We start from the raw sequence: 12,218 nt of genomic DNA, 5'->3' as shown, positions 1-12,218 counted from the left end.
AGGGGCAAACAGCAGAACATCTTGAGAGCATGCGATCTGGCTGGGGGCTCCTCTCCGCTGGGGAGGCCTAGATACATGGGTTGTGGGTTCTGTTGGGTTTTGTTGCCAGGAAATGACATCATTTCCTGGTTCGTGGCCTAGGTCCCTTCCACAAAGTTCCCCAAGGGAACCTCTGGGTTTCTGGCTGTTCTCCCATGCCCTTATGCCACGTGCAGGCACAGTGACACACATTTAGCCCACCCCACAGCCTTTGGGAGACCTGGGTGCAGTCAGGGCCTGAGCTCTGAGGACACAGCTGCTTTCAGCCCAGGTTCCCTCTTCTCAGAAGTGATGTGGTCCTGGGCAAGACACGTACCCCCTTGGTTTCGCCAGTCTCTCCATCTGTAGAGTGGGGGTCACTCTTCCATCTCCTCCCTAGGTCTGTCATCCTACAAACAGCTGCAGTGCCTGTTCAGACTTTCGGCTGCTATCACATGGAACTTAGACACTGAGATTTCCCAAAGGACGGATTCAACACAGGGCTGACCTAGCACAGAATGGGCAGAATCAGGCCTGGATGGGCTCTGGGACCTGGGAAAAGTCAGTCCCCTTTCTGCCTATTTCTTGACCCCTGCATTGGGAGGACCGGAAAATCATATTCACACATCGCGACCTCTGATATCAACCTTCCTCGTCCTATTCAAGTGTCCCACTCAGCCTCGAGGCCTGGGGGAGGCTGCCCCAACAGTGGCTCCCCGAATCCTTGTCTTTGAGACTCATCAACTTGGGTCATTTTCCCCCTTGCAGGGGGAATAGGCACTGTCATTGTTTCCATCCTCAAGAGAGATTCATGCAAGTTCTGTGAAATTGACTCATTTCCTCTCTCTATTGTTCAGTCTCTCTCCCTCGTTCCGTCTCTGTCTTGATCTTTCCAAATTCATTCTGTATCTTCCTTTCTGTGTCTCTCCTGTGGATGCTCGCATGTCTGTGAATGCATGTAAACATGTATAGTGTTGACCTAGGGTGAGGCTTTATGGTTTCGTGTCGAGTGAGATAATGGTATCGGGTTGGAGCTGGTGTTAGGGGAAGGGATATGTCTGGGTATTTTTCTGGGAGACTTAGTTGTGTGAGTTCTCAGTCTCTTTTACGTAGGAACCCCTTCTCTGATATTCTGTTTGCAAATATCCTTTTGTGTTCAGTTTGTTACCATTTTGATTTGTGAATGCTTAGGTTTTCTGTTGCAAAGCTGTTCAAGTGGAGGGAAACTCGTGGGTGTCCTTTCATTTCCTGTTTCCTTGACTTGAAGAGACCCTACTTTGCTTTTCCACCCACATATGTTGAGAAGTCCCTGACATTAAAAGCCTATGTCCTGTGCTTTTTTCCAGGAGTTTCTTCACTTCAGGCTTTGCTTTGATGTGTTTCACTGAATCTGACGTGTTCTGAGACCAAAAGCCAACGTAATTGTTCAGGTGGAACCATCTGCAATTCCCACCGTCTTTCGTTGCACAGACTCTTGTTCCCATTCTTATCGCCTCCCCTCCTTTGGCATCGAGAAATTGACCGTAGAAACTTGGGTTTATGTCTGGACCCTCAGTTCCATTCCATGGATCTGGTTATGCAGGTTTGATTTATTCCCAGTACCATGTTGTCCTGATGATCCTAGTGTGATAATTTAATTGGCTATCAGCAGCCTGCTATATACATTTCAGATTTTTGCGGCCGATTGCATTGACTCTTTTGACACCGCAGTGTTTCCATAGACATTTGAGAATTCTTTGGTTTTTATGCCCTGAGAGCAGCCGTTTTTATTTTGAGAGGAATAGCGTGAAACCTCTGGATTGCCCCACGGTGTGTGTCCGGGGTAGGGGGAAGTAACATCATCTTATCATGAGTAATTCTTCTGATCCATGAACACAGCTTATTTTCCGTTGGAGTGGTGGGCTTCACCTTCTTTCATCCATCTCTTGCCGTTCTCTGAGAAGAGGGGCACCCCTCCTGGTTTAGATGGATTCTTAGCTATTGCCTTTCAGGGAATTTACTGTCGGTGGGGTTGATACTTGCCTTCTCCTTCTAAGCGTTTACTGTGAGTGTTAGAAATGCTGAGGATTTCTCTTCCCCTTCCTCACTGTCCATCTCTCTGAGCCTCCAGGGGGAAGAGGCCTAGTCCAGGGTCCCATGGGGCTCCGGGAGTGGAGCTAGACCGTGTTTCTCAAGACCTCAGTGCTGGGCATCATTCAGTATACTCTCTGTGTCCCTTCCTTCGCCTGGTGTCCCTTCAGACTTCTCCTTCAGGCTAGTTTGTGTTCATGTTGTTTGCATATTAGGAGCCAAATCTTGCCTAAACTCTGTGTATGCAAAGAGTTGTCTCCCAGCGTGGGAGGTGTCTTATGCGTTTTTCAGACGGTCTTTCCCAGAGTCTTAATCTTTGATTTGACAAAGTTCACTGTGTTCTCTGGTTACTCTTTGTGTAGTGCCTTTCTGTATTGTGTGTAAAGACTCAGAGTTCATGTCGAATGTATGCTCCATTTACTTCTGGATTTATGAACCGTTTTGCATGGTACATATGTCTAGAAATCATTTGAAGTGCATTTGTTGAGAGGTGTCAATTTTCATGGACATGCATGTCATCCCCTCTGGTTTCCAAATGCGTTGCTCGTAAACCCTTTTAGAGACCTTGTCGGAAAGATAGGTGTTTTTCAGCATGAATTTCCACAGTTGAATGGATTCAGCAGCTCTAGCATCAGGAACGCTGTGTCCAGTGAAAGGGGAGTCGGGTGCGTCCTCCCTTTCAACACTGGTCCCCAGTTCAGGTTGACAGGGCTTTGATCTTCCATCTGTGTGCCAGAGGCCACAGGCATCCTTGTGTGTCCTTGTCCGTGTGAGCAGCTGAAGTGAGGTTCTACTCCACAGGCGCCCAGCAGGTCTGCAGCTTTGGATCGCTACAGGTGAACATCTAAGAGGACAGGAGCAACCGTGCCAGAAGTAAGTGGAATTCACCTTGAGAGTTGGCATTGATCATTAAGTGATGCTACTGTGGGACTTTGATTGGTCCGGCAATCTCTTCTGCCAGAGAGCGAGAGAGATGTCTATGGGCTCTGCTAGGCCCTTCGCTCCCTCTTTGGATCCCGAAGGCTGGTTGTCATCATCCTGTACACCTAGCTGTGAGATGATGACCACCGCCACCTGCACTGTGTTTCCCTTTGCCCATGTGACCATGCGAAGAGTCAGGACATCTCTGAGCTACACTAGCCATGTGCATTGCCTCTCATTGGACCTGCACATGTTTCTCCTTTTTAATTCCTGATCACTGATTTTCTCAAGCATGTGGGGGCCACAAGGATGCTGTGTCTTTCTCTGGCCTTGTGTTCTGAGGAACACTTGTTCCTTTGTTGGTGTGGGTATATCTTTCCATTTCTCCTGCCTGGTTCATTCTTGTGAGTTTGTTTGTGCCGGCGGAAGAACTCAGACTATCCCTTGTGCCTGAGGTGTCCCACTTACAACAGTACTGCCTACCTGGAGATTCTGAGCATATTAGCCGAGAGGGCTTCATTTGGAAGATAACATTATAAAAGGACCTACAAGTCCTTTCAGATCCCCAAAGGCTACTTCACACTTTGCTCTTCCAATATGTTGGAAGTCAGAACAATCCTTTGGAGAAGGGAAAAGCTACCCACCCAAGATTCTGGCCTAGAGAATTCCATGGACTGTAGAATTCATAGGGATGCCAAGACTCTAACAATACTTAGAGACTATAATTTTCGCCTTCAATAAGAGCAAAATCCAGTTTCCTATCATTTCAGTGAATAGCATTGATTGGGAACCCCGAAAGGATGGGAAGAAATGCAGAGAGAAGTGGACTCAATGTTGAGAGGAGGGGGAGAGAGGAACGGGGAATGCTTGCCATGAATCCAGGCTTTGCTGCTAAGTAGGGGGGGATAGAATGAGGGTGTCTGAATGTAGACAGTGGTGACGCTTACACAGCAGTGTAAAGGCCTCCATATTCCCAAGGAAGGAAAATTTATTGACACACACTTGTGAGCAAAATATACAGAAAGCCATAAAAGACATAAAAGATGAGAAGAAAGCTGCCTAGGAGCCTGATGAAAATGAGCTCTGGGGAAGGAAAGTCAATCTCCCCTGGGTGTGGAGGGAGTAGTCGGCATCCACGGGGAACACACAGTGATGGAGGCTGCAGAGCCCACTGCGCCCCTGGATGATGTGGTTGCCAAAGGGTTCTGGGCTTCTATCCAGAGCAAGGTCCTGTTCTCCCTTCAAGTGTTGGATAGTCATGGTGGGCGTCTGAGTCCTTGGTAGTAGGCAGGGCAGGCTGCTGCTCCAAAGTTGGTCACTCAGGCCCTGACTCGGTTTCTGCCGCCAAAGCCTGAGCAGGTGCAAGTGCACATGGAGGTGGAGTTTCTCGAAGGCGGGATGGGACATCTTGGCCTGGCGCTGGGTGTTGTGCAGGCACAGAGATCTGATGTGCTGAGGGTGGTGGCCAATACCCGGCTGGTCCCGTGTCATTGGGAGGGGACGTCTCAGGTCTTGATCTCCCCTCAGTGGATCCGTGAGTCCTGCACCAGGAGCTCCCACCTCCGTAGGGACAGGTCTTAGACATGGAGGCTGGCTGAGTTTGACGGCCAGAGCTAGAGCTGTGGGAGAAGAAAAGTTTGCCACAGGCCAGCCTTGCCATGTGCCTAAGTGGGCACGAAAGCTTCCTAGAGATTTGCTAAGAAGGCCCAGCATCAGAGTCTTCTCTGCAGTCTCCAAGATGGGTGGTGTGAGGCTAGCCTTCGTTCCAGGCCCAGCCCCAGCTCTGGGGGACACCTCCCTGTATGGCTCAGTACCGCCTCCCTACACTCACAGGCAGTAGCCCCAGCCAACTCACCTCTGTGCTCTTCCGTGCTGAAATCCAGGTCTTCCTGCTGCCTCCGAGGCAGGGCTTCTCGGGGTTCTGCATCAGAGCCGGCTGTGCTGAGCTCCGTGGCAGCCTGAGACTGGGTCCCAGGGTGTGTGCTGGGTGGAGTCTGGACAGCAGACCTTGCCCACTTTCTCTTCATCACCAGTTGGGCTGAGCCCTCCGTGGCCACCCTCACCTGGAGCCTGCACTGGGCCTCCCGATTAGGGGGCTGGTGCTCTGAACCCTCCCTTTGGGAGGTGGATGGGGTGTGCCCCTCAGAGGCCTTTCGGGTGGGACGGTCTGCAATGTCAGTGACCATCAGCCAGCCCTGCTTCGATATCTCTGAGGTCAGCTTGGCAAGGATGGCTGCTGCTTCTGCCTGTCTGCCCTTCTGCTCCAAGAAAGACCAGAGACACGAGTGTCTGCTCAGATACCAACCCGGGAGGATGGAGAATCCCCTGAGGGCATGAGGTCAGCCTGGGCATCTGGCTCTGCCCGGACACTCCCCATGCCAGACAGCCTGTTCTCCCCTGGGGTGTGGACACAAGAAGCACATGGGGTCCTGATTGAAATGCGGCTGGGCTTGCTTGAGGCAGACACACCCCAAGAAACCCCCATCCACACACAGGGAAAGGCCTCAGGCTTCCCTGGGTGGAATGGGAGAGGTGGCCGGACCCGGCCTGGGCCTCCCCTGTTACCTTTCTGTCCCTTCGGGCAAAGGGCCAGAGGCCTCTCGGGGGAACCCTGAGCCAGCGTCGACTGCATTCTCACACACTCGGCCTGTGAGCTCGCCTGAGGACCAGGCCTCTGGGCAGGGGCAAAGAGCAAAACATCTTGACTGCAAGCGATCTGACCAGGGGCTCCTCTCAGCTGGCCAGGCCTGGATACACGGGTTGCGGGTTCTGTTGGGTTCGGTTGCCAGGAAATGACATCATTTCCTGGTTCGTGGCTGAGGTCCCTTCCACAAAGCTCCCCAAGGGAACCTCTGTGTTTCTGGCTGTTCCCCCACTTCCTTACGCCACCTTCAGGCACAGTGACACCCACACAGCCCACCCCACAGCCTTGTGGAGACCTGGGTGCAGCCAGGGCCTGAGCTCTGAGGACACAGCTGCTTTCAGCCCAGGCTTCTTCTTCTCAGAAGGGATGTGGCCCTGGGCAAGACATGTGCCCCGAAGGGTTTCCTGTCTCTCCATCTGCAGAGTGAGGCTCACTCTCCCATTTCCTGCCTAGGTCTGTCAACCTACAAACATCTCCAGTGCCTGTTCAATCTTTGGGCTGCTCTCACATGGAGCTTGGACACTGAGACTTCCCAAAGGATGGATTCAACACAGGGATGACCTAACACAGAAAAGGGCAGAATCAGGCCTGGATGGGCTATGTTACCTGGGAAAAGGCAGTTCCCTTCCTGCCTGTTTCTTGACCCCCGGATTGGGAGGACCAGAAAATCATATTCAGACATCGCCCCCTCTGATATCAACCTTCCCTGTCCTACTCAAGTGTCCCAATCAGCCTCGAGGGGAGAGGAGGCCTCCCCAACAGTGGCTCCCCGCATCCTTGTCTTTGAGTCCCATCATCGTGGGTCATTTTACCACTTGCAAGAGAATAGGCACAGTCATTTTTTCCAAATTCAAGAGAGATTCATTCAAATTCTGTGAAATCGACTCATTTCCTCTCTGCATTGTTCAGTCTCTCTCCCTCGTTTCCTCTCTTTCTTGACCTTTCCAAATTCAGTCTGTCTCTTCCACTCTGTGTCTCTCCTGTGGATGCTCGCATGCCTGTGAAGGCATGTACCCATGTATATTTTTGGCCTAGGCTGAGGCTTTACGGTTTCATTTTGAGTGAGGTAAAGGTTTGGGGTTGGAGTTGGTGTTAGGGGAAGGGTGAGATTTGGGGTTTTTTCTGGGAGACTTAGTGGTGTGAGTTCTCATTCTCTTACATAATAACCCCTTCTCCGATATTCTGCTTGCAAATATGCTTGTGTGTTCACTTTGTTACCATTTTGATTTGTGAATGCTTAGCTTTTCTGTTGCAAAGCTGTTCAAGTGGATGGAAGCTGGTGGGTGTCCCTTGGTTTCCTGTTTCCTTGAATTGAAGAGACCCAATTTTGCTTCCCCCCACATACACACATGTTGAGAAATCCCTGACAAGGAGGACCCTATGGCCCCTGCTTATTTCCAGGAGGTTCATCACTTCAGGCTTTGCGTTGATGTGTTTCACAGAATCTGACGTGTCCTGAGACCAAAAGCCAATGTGATTCTTTAGATGGAACCATCTCCATTTCCCACGTCCTTTCGTTGCAGAGGCTCTTGTTCCCATTCTTATCGTCTCCCCTCCTTTGGCGTCAATGAATTGACCATAGAAGCTTGGGTTTAGTTCTGGACCCTCAATTCCATTCCATGGATATGGTTCTGTGTGTTTCGTTTCTTCACAGTACCATGCTGTCCTGTTATCCTGGTGTGATAATCAAATTGGCTCTCAGGCAGCCTGCTATGTCCATTTCAGGGCTTTGCGGCAGATTGCATTGACCCTTTTATGTCCTTTGTGTTTCCATAGACATTTTGGAATTCTTTGGTTATAATGCCCTGAGAGCAGCAGTTGGTATTTTGAGAGGAATAGCGTGGAACCTCTGTAATGCCCCACTGTGGGGATCGGGGGGATGGGGAACTGACATCATCTTACCAGGAGGAATTTTTCTGCTCCTTGAGCACAGCTTATTTTCCATTGGATTTGTGGGCTTCAATTTCTTTCATCCATCTCTTGCAGTTCTCTGAGAACAGGGGCTTCCCTCCTGGGTTAGATGGACTCCTAGCTATTGCCTTTCAGGGAATGTCACTGTCGGTGGGGTTGATCCTTGCCTTGTCCTTCTAAGCGTTTGCAGTGATTGTTAGAAATGCCAAGGATTTCTCTTCCCCATCCTCACTGTCCATCTCTCTGAGCTTCTTTGTAGAACAGGCCAATTCCAGGGTCCCACGAGTCTCGGGGAGTGCAGCTAGACCATGTTTCTCAGGCCCTCAATGCCGGGCATCACTCGGTGTACTCTCTGTGTCCTTTCTTTCGCCTGGTGTCCCTTCACAGTCCTCTCCTTCAGGCTCGTTTGTGTTCATGTCATTTGTGTATTAGGAGCCAAATCCTGCCTAAGTTCTGTGTCTGTAAACAGTTGTCTCCCAGCTTGGGAGGTGTCGTTTGTGTTTTACAGACCGTATTTCCCAGAGTCCAAATCTTGGTTAGACAACGTTCACTGTGTTCCCTGGTTACTCTTTGTGTAGTGCCTTACTGTATTGTGTGTGGAGACTAAGAGCTCATGTGTACTGTCTGCTCCATTTCCTTCTGGATTTGTGAACAGTTTTGCAAGGAACGTATGTCTAGGAATCATTTGAAGTGCATTTGTTGAGAGGTGTCAAGTTTCCATGGACATGCATGTCATCCCCTCTGGTTTGCAAATGCGTTGCTCATAAACTCTTTTGTAGACCTTCTTGGAAAGATGGCGGTTTTTCAGCTTGCATTTCCGCAGATGAATGGATTCAGCAGCTCTAGCAGCAGGGACGCTGTGTCCAGTGAAAAGGGAGTTGGGTGCGGCCTCCCTTTCAGCACCGATCCCCAGGTCGGGTTGACAGGGTGCTGATCTTCAATCTTTGAGCCAGAGGCCACAAGCATCCTTGAGTGTCCTTGGCTGTGTGAGTAGTTGAAGTGAGTTTCGACTCCGCAGGCGCCCAGCAGGCCTGCGGTTTCGGACCGCCAGAGGTGAGCATTTCAGAGGAGAGGAACAACCATGCCAGAAGTGGAGTGGGATCCACCCTGAGGGTGGGCACTTATCGTCAAGAGATGCTCCTGTGGGACTTTGATGGGTCTGTCACACTCTTCTGCCAGAGAGCGAGAGAAATGTCTATGGGCTCTGCTAGGCCCTCCACTCCCTCTCGTGGTCCTGAAGCTTGGTTGTCACCATCCTGAGCACCTAGCTCTGAGATGATGACCAGCACCACTTGCACTGTGTTTCCCTTTGCCCGCATGTCCATGCGAAGCATTAGGCTGTCTCTGAGCTACACTAGCCATGTGCATTGCCTCTCATTGGACCTGCACATGTTTCTTCTGTTTCCTTCCCGATCACTGATTTTCTCTAGCGTGTGGGGGCCACAAGAATGGTGGGTCTTTCTCTGGCCTTGTGTTCTGAGGAATATTTGTCCATTTGTTGGTGTGGGTTTATCTTTCTATTTCTCCTGCCTGGTTTATTGCTGTGAGTTTGTTTGTACCGGCGGAAGAACTCAGCCTTTCTCTTGTGCCTGAGGTGTCCCACTTGCAAGAGCAATGCTACCTGGAGATTCTGAACACATTTGCCGAGAGGGCTTCGTTTGGCAGATGACATCTTGAAAAGATCTACATGGTCCAATCAGATACCGAAAGGATCCTTCAAATGACATAGAAACCAGAATTTTCCAGTTTGGTCTTTCAGTATGTGGGGAATCAGCACAATCCCCTGGAGAAAGGAAAAGCTACCGACTCCAGGATTCTGACCTAGAGAATTCCATGGACTGTAGAATTCACGGGAATGCCAAGACTAACAATACTCAGAGACTATAACATTCACCTTTAGTCAGAGCAAAATCCAGTTTCCTCTCATTTTAGTGATTGGCATTGACTGGGGACCCCGAAAGGATGGGAAGAAATGCAGAGAGAAGACGACTCAATGTTGTCAGGCGGAGGAGAGTTGGATTTGGACTGCTTGCCATGAATCGAGGCTTTTTTTTTTTTTTTTTGAAGTGAGGGTGGATAGAATGAGGGCGTCCCAATGTAGACATTGGTGATGCTTAAACAGCATTGTGAAGGCCTCGATATTCCCAACTGGCATCAACGAAGGAAGCTTTATTGACACACACTTAGGAGCAAAATATACAGAAAGCTATAAAAGAAAATAAAGAGGAGGAGAATAATGCCTAGGACCCTGATGAAAATCAGCTCAGTTTAAGGAAATTCAGTCTCCCCTGGGTGGGGTGGGAGTGGACAGCATCCATGGAGAACATACAGGGATGGAAGCTGCAGTGCCAACCGCGCCCCTGGATGATTTGGTTGCCGAAGGGCTCTGGGTCTCTGTCCAGAGCAGGGGCCTGTTCTTCCTGTGAGGTGGGACAGTCATGGTGGGCGTCTGAGTCCTTTGCAGGAGCCAGGGCAGGCTGCCTCTGCACATGTGGTCACTCAGGCCTTGACTGGGGTTCTGCTGCCAAAGCCTGAGTAGGAGCAAGTGCACGTGGAGGTGTTGTTTCTGGAAGGCCGGGTGGGACATCGGGGCCTGGGGCTGGGGGTCATCTTGGCACAGAAATCCGATGTGCTGAGGGTGCTGGCCAGTACCCGGCTGGCCCCGTGTCATTGGGAGGGGACATCTCAGGTCTCGGTCTCCCTTCACTGGATCCCTGGGTCCTGTAATTGGACCTCTCTCCTCTTCCTTAGTGACAGGTCTTGGACGTGGAGGCTGGCTGAGTTTGACGGCCATAGCTAGAGCTGGGGGAGAAGAAGAGTTTGCCACAGGCCAGCCTTGCCATGTGCCTAAGTGGGCCAGAAAGCTTCCTAGAGATTCGCTAAGAAGGCCCACCATCAGAGTCTTCTTTGCAGTCTCCAAGATGGGTGGTGTGAGGCCAGCCTTTGGTCCAGGCCCAGCCCCAGCTCTGGGAGACTCCTCTCTCTGTGGCTCAGCACCGCCTCCCCACACTCACATGGAGCAGCCCCAGCCGCCTCACCTCTGTGCTCTGCCCTGCTGGGCTCCAGGTCCTCCAACTGCCTCCGAGGCAGGGCTTCTCAGAGATCGGGGTCAGAGCCAGCTGTGCTGAGTTCGTGGCAGCCTGAGACTGGGCCCCGGGTTGTGTGCTGGTTGGTGTCTGAGCAGCAGACCTTGCCCTCTTCCTCTTCAACGACATTTGTGCTGAGCCCTCCGAGGCCACTCTCACCTGGAGCCTGTACTTAGCCTCCAGGGCAGGGGGCTGGTGCCCTGAGCCCTCCCTCTGGGAGGTGGATAGGGTGTGCCCCTCAGGGGCACCTCAGTTGGGACGATCTGCAATGATAGTGACCATCAGCCAGCCCTGCTTCGATATTTCTGAGCTGTGCCTGGCCAGGATGGCTGCTGCTTCTGCCTGTCTGCCCTTCTGCTCCAAGAAAGACCAGAGACACAAGTGTCTGCTCAGATAACCACCCAGAAGGACGGAGAACCTCATGAGGGTGTGCGGCCAGCATGGGCAGCTGGCACTGCCCGGACTCTCCTCATGCCACCCAGCCTGCTCTCCCCTGGGGTGTGGCCACAAGCAGCCCATGGACTCCTGACCTTCATGTGGCTGGGCTTGCTTGAGTTCGACACACCCAGAGAAACCCCCATCCACACACAGCGAAAGGCCTCAGTCTTCCCCGCATGGGACGGGAGATGTGGCTGGACCCAGTCTGGGGCTCCCCTGGTACCTTTCTGTTCCTTCGGGCAAAGGGCCAGAGGCCTCTCGAGGAGGGGCGTGCCTGAGCCAGCGTCGACCGCATTCCCACACACTCTGCCTGTGAGCTCTCCTGAGGCCCCGGCCCCTTAGCAGGGGCAAGCAGCAGAACATCTTGACAACAAGTGATCTGGCTTGGGACTCCTTTCCGCTGGGGAGGCCTGGATACATGGGTTGCAGGTTCTGTTGGGTTCTGTTGCCAGGAAGTGACATCATTTCCTGGGTTCGTGGCTGAGGTCCCTTCGACAAGCTCCCAAAGGGAACCTCTGGTTTCTGGCTGTTTCCCAACGCCCTTAGTCCACGTGCAGGCAAAGTGACACATACACACCCCATCCAACAGCCTTGGGGAGAACTTGGTGCAGCCAGAGCCTGAGCTCTGATGCCAGAGCTGCTTTCAACCCAGGCTCCTCCTTCTCAGGAGAGATGTGGCCCTGGGCAAGACATGTGTCCCTCAGGGTTTCCCCAGTCTCTCCGTGTGCAGAGTCGGGGTCCCTCTCCAATCTCCTGCCTAGGTTTGTCAGCCTACGAAGAGCTCCAGTGCCTGTTCAAACTTTGGGCCTCCATCAAAAGGAGCTTGGACATAGACTTCCCAAAGGAAGGATTCCACACAGGGCTGACCTAGCACAGAATGGGGCAGAATCAGGCCTGGTTGGGCTCTCGGACCTGGGCGAAGGCAGTCCCCTTCCTGCCTATTTCTTGACCCCCGCATTGGGAAGATCGGAAGGTCATATTCAGACATCGCCCCTTCTGATATCAACCTTCCTCGTCCTACTCAAGTGTCCCACTCAGCCTCAAGGGGTGGGGGAGGCTGTTCCAACAGTGGCTCCCCACATCCTTGTCTTTGAGTCTAATCATCGAGGGGGAATAGGCACTGTTATTGT

Source organism: Moschus berezovskii, chromosome 10 (genome assembly GCF_049115385.1).
Source record: "Moschus berezovskii isolate FMDL1 chromosome 10, NW_MosBer_1.0, whole genome shotgun sequence".
NCBI classification, from domain to species: Eukaryota; Metazoa; Chordata; class Mammalia; order Artiodactyla; family Moschidae; genus Moschus; species Moschus berezovskii.
The sequence above is the reverse complement of the archived record's forward strand: the minus strand, read 5'-3'. Positions refer to the sequence as shown.